This window comes from Magnolia sinica, chromosome 13 (assembly GCF_029962835.1).
Source record: "Magnolia sinica isolate HGM2019 chromosome 13, MsV1, whole genome shotgun sequence".
NCBI lineage: Eukaryota > Viridiplantae > Streptophyta > Magnoliopsida > Magnoliales > Magnoliaceae > Magnolia > Magnolia sinica.
In genome coordinates, this window is record NC_080585.1 from 77727776 (window position 1) to 77737010 (window position 9235).

At 43.3% G+C, this 9235-nt stretch overlaps 1 non-coding gene across 1 annotated transcript; it reads right to left on the minus strand.

Moving 5' to 3' along the window:
* Window positions 1–7605: 7605 nt before the first annotated feature.
* Window positions 7606–7712, minus strand: LOC131224608 (small nucleolar RNA R71). The gene has a single exon (XR_009161079.1). It is a non-coding gene; the product is annotated as a small nucleolar RNA R71 (small nucleolar RNA).
* Window positions 7713–9235: the final 1523 nt, after the last annotated feature.

The following is a 9235-nucleotide window of genomic DNA, read 5'->3' on the forward strand; positions in this document are numbered from 1 at the left end:
TTAATCTAATTTCTAAAGGTTTTGGTCCTGGGTGATGTCTGCCTGAGGTGCTACTCGGGTCTTTTTATGGATTTTTCCGAGACGTTACAATCTACCCCCCTTAAAGAAAAATTTCATCCTCGAAATTAGTACATTTTCGTACTCCTCGAGAATCTGAGGGTAGTTCTTTCGAACCTCAGCTTCTGTCTCCCAAGTAGCCTTTTCTTCCATGTGATGCGTCCACAGCACTTTTACAAGTGGAATAACTTTGCTGTGCAACACCTGTGCCTTCCTGTCCAGGATACGTGTCGGTCGTAGTATATATGTAGCATCCTCACTCAACTGCACCTGCTCCCATCTGATAACGTGGGAAGGATCGGGAATGTATTTCTTTAGTGTGAAACATGAAACACGTTATGCACACCTGCAAGTGGTGTGGGCAACGCAAGACGATACGCTACCGCTCCCACTCGATCAAGTATCTAGAATGGGCCAATGAATCGAGGCGTAAGCTTCCCCTTTTTGTCAAATCGAAGGACTCCCTTCATAGGAAAAACCCTGAGAAATACATGGTCTCCGACCTCGAACTCTAGCGATCGCCGCCTCATATCGGCATAGCTCTTCTGTCTGCTCTGCACTGTCAGCAGTCGGCGCCTGATAATGTCGACTTTTTCTGAAGTCGCCTGAACTAAATTTGGATCAATCAAGCTCTTCTCGCCAACCTCTGCCTATACAGTTTCTCGCAAGGAGCCATGCTAATACTCGCCTGGAAGCTGTTGTTATAGGCGAACTCTGCATAAGGAAGACAGTCATCCCAACTGTCCTTGAAATCCAGCACACAGGCGCGCAACATATCTTCTAGAATCCGATTCACCCATTCCATCTGCCTGTCAGTCTGTGGGTGGAACGCGGTACTGAACTTCAACTTCACACCCATCGCTTCCTGGATACGAGTCCAGAAGTTAGATGTGAATCTCGTGTCCCGTTCCAACACGATCTCCAAGGGAACTCCATGCAGACGTATAATCTCCTTGATGTACAACCTGGCCAACTCGTCTGCAGAGATCGAAACTCTGATAGGGAGGAAATAACCTGATTTCGTCAATCGGTCCACGATCACCCAAATGAAATCATAACCCTTCCTCGTCTTCGGTAGCCCCGAGATGAAATTCATAGAGATGAAGTCCCACTTCCATTCTGCTACGGGCATGGGTTGAAGCAAACCAGGAGGTCGGCGATGCTCTGCCTTGACCTGCTGGCACGTGAGATAACGGGATACATAATCTGCTATGTGAGCCTTCATGTTGTCCCACCAGTATGACCTCTTCATGTCACGATACATCTTCGTATTGCCTGGATGCATAGCCATCCTAGAATCGTGAGCGGCCTCAAGAATTTCTTTCCTCAAGTCAGGGAGGTTCGGGACGCATAGGCGGCCATGGTAACGTAAGCCCCCATCCGTAGCAACGCTCCACTCTGAATCCTCATCTGGACTAACCTGCCCTCTCATCTTTGCTAATAGCTCATCATCTTCCTAAGCTACGATAATCCTGTCATCAATGAGGGGCTGTACTCGAATATGTGCGATGCCCTCATACGGCTCCTCCATCGTGAGTTTCTACTCAAAGTCTCGCACAAATTCTACCATGTCCCACTCTGCTACCATCAATGGAGCCACGAATGTCAATGCCTTTTTGCGGCTCAGTGCATTTGCCACAAGGTTGGCCTTGCCAGGATGGTAAGAGACTTTGAACTTGAAGTCCTTCAGGGTTTCCATCCATCGCCGCTGCCTCATATTCAGGTCCAGCTGAGTGAATATGTATCTAAGGCTCTTGTGGTCGCAAAAGAGCTCGAACTCCTCTCCGTAGAGGTAATGTCTCCAGAGCTTCAGTGTGAAGATAACGGCTGCCAACTCTAGGTCGTGCGTCGGGTAATTCTCCTCGTGTTTCCTCAACTGTCTCGAGGCATATGCAATCACCCTGTCCTTTTGCATAAGGACACAACCCAAACCAACACGAGACGCATCGGTATATATGACATACTTGACCCCTTGCTCTGGCAATACTAGCATAGGGGCGGACGTCAATCTGTCCTTCAACTCCTGAAAAGCTGCTTCTGCCTTTTCATTCCATGTAAACTTCAAATCTTTCCGTGTCAACTGAGACAAAGGTCTGGCTATCTTCGAGAAATTACGAATGAATCGTCGATAGTAACCTGCCAGACCGAGAAAACTCCTCACCTTGGTAACCGAACCGGGCTGCTCCCAGTCCTGAACTGCGGTTACCTTAGCAAGGTCCACAGGTATCCCTTCCTTGGGCACCACATATCCCAGGAACTTGACTTCTTCTTTCCAGAAGTCGCACTTCTTATACTGTGTAAACAATTGGTTTTTTCTCAGAGTATCCATGACTACTCGCAGGTGTTCCTCGTGCTCTTCCCGACTCTTGGAATATATCAGGATGTCATCAATAAACACAATGACAAATCGGTAAAGGAACGATCGAAATACCCTGTTCATCAAGTCCATGAACACGGCTGGTGCGTTCATAAGGCCGAACGACATCATGAGATACTCGTAGTGCCGAAAACTGGTCCTGAAAGCCATCTTCTACACGTCCTCATCCCTGACGCGCAACTGATGATACCCTGACTGTAGATCGACCTTTAAAAAATACTGCACTCCTTTCAACTGATCAAACAGATCATCTATCCTGGGCAAGGGATACTTGTTCTTCACCGTCACTTGGTTCAACCTGCGATAATCAATACACAATCGCAGTGAACCGTCCTTCTTCTTCACAAATAACACGGGTGCTCCCCAAGGAGACTCACTCGGCCGTATGAAGCCCGCATCTAATAGATCATCGATCTGTTTCCTTAGTTCCTCTATCTCACATGGAGCCATGCGATACATCGAAAGAGATATTGGTGTCGCATCGGGCACAAGGTCGATAGTGAAGTCGATCTCAATCTGAGGAGGTAGTTCAGGTATCTTACTGAACACGTCCTCAAACTCTCAAACCACTAGTGTGTCTTCAAGTACCGGGCTATCAATATTCTTCAGTAAGGAAGCATAACAAAGGACTCGAAAAGGGCAACTGACCTGCACGGGGAACGTAAAGGGCGTGCCCTCAGGTCTGTGAGCTGTCACCAATCGGGTCTTACAATCAATCTCGGCCCTCACTTTAGTCAGCCAATCCATACCAAGGATGACGTCGAAATGGTATATCATGGTGACAATCAAGTCAATGCATATTGTCTTGCTCCCTAGATCTATCAAGCAACCCTCACACATCTTGGTGGCATCCGTAAAAGTCCCTAGTGCTGCGATAACTCGCACCCCAACCATCGGAGTCGTCTTCAGCCCTAAGCGCTGGACTGCAGAACACGATATCACCAATATAGTGTATCCTGTATCCACCAATAGAAATATAGGGGTACCTTCAATGTGGGCGATGAGCTCAAAGGCCAAAGGCACAGTAGCTGTAGAATCAGGCGCCTCCACTGTGAGTGCATAGACCCACGCCTGCTGAGACCGGTTGGGCTGAGGAGCCATAGGTCGCTGGGGTAGCCTAGATCAAGGTACAGGTGGCCGAAAGGATGGATGAGCTGGTGCCGAGCATAGAGGTGGTGGTGATATAGTCTGGGGAAGCTGGCGATTGATCCTCTAGGGCGGTGAAAAGCCGCTATCCCTCATCCTGGTGAAGCAAGTCACCTCCATGTGGCCTGACCTCTTGCAGTAGGCACACCACATATTAGGTCACCTCACAGGGGCAGGTGGAGCCATCTGCCTCAGCGGTGAATCTGCCTATGGCCTCTTCCCGAGGAATGGTTTGCTTTGAATCTCAGGTCGTGGCTAAGGAGCCATCGGTGCTCGCATACGGGACTGCCTGTCCCCGTCCTACTCGGCCCTCATAGACATGCTCACTAGCTCAGAATAGCTAGGTATGCTAGCGCAGCACATCTTTGACCAAATATCTGGTCGCAAGCCCTCAGAAAAACACCGCATATGCATCGGCTCATCTGCCAGAATCAACCGGGCTGTTGAGGGTCAAATATTACATATTAGACTCCAGTTATTGCCTGGATTTACGAACATGGTACTGTTTAATAGCTACTTTAATTGTGTTTGTGATGCAAGTTGTATTTACGAGCTTGGACTGAAACAGGGTGCTTAAAGCATGGATTTAACGCTCTGATGACACCAAAGGCAAGGGACATACCCTAGGAGACTAAGATCGATGGATTTACATGCAAGAGATCCGAGAAAATCAAGAAAATGAAGCTCAAGTGGCCCGAAATTGGTTCAGAATGCAAGATTACAGGGTTCAAATCATCTGTTTAGTTCAAAACTTCATATATGGCCTGAGGACCATAAATTAATCGTACACGTCAAAATTTAGCCCTTGGATCAGTGTGTAAGTGACCCGATGGATAAGATCAGATAATAAACATTAAGAAAGCATCTTGGACATCCTTGGGAGATCTGGACCCAAACTGAACTGATGGAAAGATCACGAAAAACGGTGGATATTTGCCAAATTTCACTTCTTTTGGATGGTGCAGCAGGGAGGAACGAACGACGAACGTTTCTAAAAGGCAGAGTGGAAATTCTGTAAATATAACGAACTCCATATGCATGCACGTAACTGGGAAGAGGCTTGCTTCAACGATGGGTAGTGACTCATCACATGTGGATTGTGTGGCCCACCTAGTGTTCAGATCTACTTCATACTTTGACTTATGGGCTTACACATTACTAAGAAGAGGACGAACGGAGTAGATCTCCGGGAATGCCATCAGAAGTGGGCCCCACCTATTTTTTGTACAAAACATCCAAATAGTGTCAAAAACGTCCAGTGACGGACATGCTTGCGATTGGGTTTTGATAGTGGGCCCCATCCATCATCCTTTTTCATGATCTGAACCGTCCAATGTGTCTTAGAGGGGGGGCTTAACCCTCTCCTAGGTGGAGGAATTGTAGAAGATAGCGTGAATCGGATTTCAACCATTCAAACGGAGGATAGACGGCAGAGGGGAAAATCCATGGGCCACACTGAATCCAATCCAAAACCGTTCACTCTTGACTGGTTTTTCAAGGGTATTTCAATGGACGACGCTGATTCTTCAAAAAAACATGGCATGTGGGTCCCACAGTAACGCAGAATTAGAGTTTCCACCTCTGTTACGCAAGCAACGGACTCCGAAAAGACCCGGACACTGCCGACTCCAGTGGACCCTTATGTTATCTCAAGGATGATCGGATTGATGATCAAGACCATTCAACCTCTTAAGAAATGGGCTTTTAACCCCACAATGAAGTTAGATTACTTAGATGAGATGATCTCTCCTCTCAATCTCGATCTAAACATGGTTGCAGAACAGAGTGCGCGGTTTGACGTGCGCAAAGGAGTTTCTAAAAAGGCCTTGTTGCATAAACTTACGCACATAAATCACCTCTTATGCGGAAACTCTCCACCGACTTTGCTGGCTCTTATAAAAGAAAGATGAGGGAGAGAAAGAAGGGGATCGAATGGGGGAAGTAGTTGCTGAGAAGTAGGACGTCACAGAGAGTTTGTTTGAATTTTTATTTGTTTAATTACTATTTTTTTTATATGATTATTTTTGAGAGATTTAATCCCATCATGTTGGGCTAAACCTCTTCGATAGGGCTGAGAGGTGAAGCTTGTAGCGTGATGGGGGGACCTTTTGCTTGTGTTTATTTTGGCTGAATTGAACTTGATACTAGTTTGATTATGGGAATGCTTTTAGTTTTTAGTGGTCTGTTGTGACTAAAATTATAATGGTCTGCGATAGCTTTGAGCATGTTCTTTGACTTATTTTGATTATGACGTCAGGAGGCTCTATTGTTCACCATCGTCTCCTGGACATGGTCGGATGACAGAACCCTTCCTAACCTTCATACATCAATGATTGGTTGTCAATTAGTTTAATTCTATTGTTTTCTTTGTCTCCTGGGCATGGTTTGGTGATGGAATCCATTCTAATTCATACACCTTTTATCTCTTGAAAACTATATCAAAGGAAGTTCAGCCTTGATTTTTATGGTTACACCCTTCAACTGGATGAAGATAGACTCCAAGTCCAGATGAGTTTTTGATGCAGACATAAGATCTCCTTGATCTCTACAAGTGGATCCTCTGAATCCCTAGTTTCCTACCTTTAAATTCTACATATTTTAGTTTACTATTTCATCATTATTCCTCAAATCCACCTGATTTAGATTTCATCTTTTTCTAGTTCAAGTTCTAGTTATTTTCAGATTACGTACAAGGTTCAGTCCCTTGGGATTCGACCTCGGTCTTACCGAGTTTATTACTACATCACAACCCTATACTTGGGGAGTAAACAAGTTTTTGGCGCCGTTGCCGGGGATTGACGGTTAAGCTTTTTGAAATTAATTAGTTTTGGGATTAGTTTAAGATTAAGATTTTTCTAACCTTAGATTTTTTGTTTTTTCCTGATTTTTAGAAACTAACTTATTTTTTCCGTTTTGTAGGATTCTGAGATAGGTTTCTAAGTTGGTAATTTCTTTCTTAATTTCTTCCTTGGTATTTCTAAATTAGGATTTATTTTTATTTTTTTAGCAAGTTTCTAATTCTAACTCTTTTAGAATCTAACTTTGTTTGTTAAATTTTTTTTAGAAATTTTCTACTTATAGATTTGTTTAGAAACTAACCTTCCTATTTTGTAGGCTTTTAAGATAGAAATTTCTAATTCGGTAAGCTCTTTCTATACTTTATATTTTTCAGATCTCTTTTAGTAACTTACTTTCTAGTTTAGGACTTTCCTAATTTATTTTAGAAATTTCCACTTTCTTTTAGGAATTTCTTCTTTTAGAAACTAGTTTACTTCTATCTTTCTTTTTAAAGATTTTCTAATTTTAGACTTTCTCTTTAGAAACTGACTTGTTTTGTTTTCTTTTGCAGGTTTTTAACTTAGGGACTCCAATTTGGTAACTTCTTTCTAACCCTCTCTTTCTTTCTAGATTTTCTTTTCCTTTCTTAGGATTAGGTTTCGAATTTGATTGAGGGCTGCGAGTGTTTCATGCCCAAGTGGGCCCGAGACAACACTCGACGTCTCTTAACTGAAGGAGGATTGGTTGAGGGGTTAACTATCCATCGCAGGACCAAACACCACTTGAAATCCCCTGAGTTAATTGAAGTGATGGCTAAAAACCAACCTCTTCTACCCCAACCTAGGGTGGAGGACATTCAGGATGAGAATGAGGTGCATCAAGCACCCTTGCCTCATACTTTACGAGATTATTTACAACTAGCAGGGGTGAGTACGCCATCATGCATGATTTTTCCTTAAAATACAGGACATATGGATATCAAGCCAAGGGTTATCCAACTCCTTCCTGAGTTCCATGGGCTTGAATCTAAAGAACCATATCTACATTTGAAAGAGTTTGATGAGATCATAGCCACTTTATATTTTCAAAATGTGTCCGAGGACACAGTTAGGCTGAAACTCTTTCCTTTTTCCTTGAAGGAGAAGGCTAAGACGTGGTTACATTCACTGCGTCCGAGATCCATTGGCACATGGAATGATATGCAGAGGGAATTTATAAAGAAATTTTTTCCACGTCATAAAACGATTACCCTTAGAAAAGCAATCATGAACTTCACCCAAAAGGAGGATGAAACATTTTACAAATGTTGGGAGAGGTTCAAGGATTTGGTCAATTCATGCCCACAACACGGCTTTGAAACATGACGCATTACAAATTTTTTCTACGATGGACTGACATCTTCCATGTACCAAATGGTCGAGACAATGTATAATGGAGAATTCATTAATAAAAATGTCGACGAGGTATGGGATTACCTCGATAGTCTTGCTGAAAAAACACAATCATGGGATTATTACCCAAAATCAAACACCACGTCTAGGCCGACTCAATCTAAGGAGAAAGGTGGATTGTATCTCTTGAAAGAAGAGGATGATCTCAAGTATAAAGTGACTACACTTATAAGAAAATTTGAGGCCATGGAAGGAAAGAAGGATAAGGTTAATGAAAGTGTTTGCGGCATCTGTGATTGCAACATTCACACAACTAAAAATTGTCCTACAATACCTGCCTTTCGAGAAGTGTTGAATGAACAATCCAATGCCGTAAATACTTATTAAAGACCTTTCAATGGATCGACCTCTAATACGTATAATCCTGGTTGGAAAAATCATCCAAACTTTAGTTGGAGAAATAGATAAACTGCTTCCCCTCAAGGTTTCTTCAATCAAATTCCAAATCAAGGGAAACCTCAAGAGGATCCAGTTCAAAAACATAATCGAGAACAAGAGCTACTTAATCAAAATTTGGCATAAGCATTTCATGATGTCCACATAGCATTAGGAACGCTTGCGTCGTCTATTCAAAGGATAGAGTCACAATTAACAAGTGGAGGGAAAGAGATGCTTCCTGCTCAACCTCTCCCCAATCCCAGACCGTAATATGAAATAAGTGACCCTAGCTCTTCAAATCAAATGGAGTACGCTAAATCCATCATCACTCTTAGGAGTGAGAAGATCATTGATAAAACCCTTCCGGTTAGGCCCGAAAAGCCTCAAGAAGCAGAAGAAGACAACAATGATGGACCTAGAGATGCCCTACAAAAATTAGAACCCGAACTTCTAGAAAAGCCAGTTGCTCCATTTCCTTAACGGTTGGTCGCACCAAAACCTCTCTCTAACTCTCAGGATATCTTAGAGGTGTTGAAACAAGTGAAGGTCAACATTCCTCTACTTGATGTCGTAAAACAGATACCTTCATATGCCAAATTCCTGAAAGACTTATGCACGACCAAACGACGACAGAATATTCAAAAGAAGATCTTCTTGACCGAGAAAGTGAGTGACATCCTAAAGCAAGATGTGCCATAGAAATTTAAAGATCCCGGTAGCCCAACCATATCATGTGTAATCGGGGACCATCAAATTGATCATGCACTTCTTGACTTAGGAGCAAGCGTCAATCTGATTCCCTACTCGGTATACAGACAATTAGGTTTGGGGGAATTAAAACCCACCCTAACCACACTACAACTTGCTGATCGCTTTGTTCGTATACCAAGAGGGATAATTGAGGATGTATTGGTCCAAGTTGATAGATTTTACTACCCTGTAGATTTTATCATCCTAGACACCGAATTCATCAATAACATGAGCACTCAGATTCCCGTCATTCTTAGTCGCCCATTCCTTGCCACTTCAAACGCAATTATCAATTGCA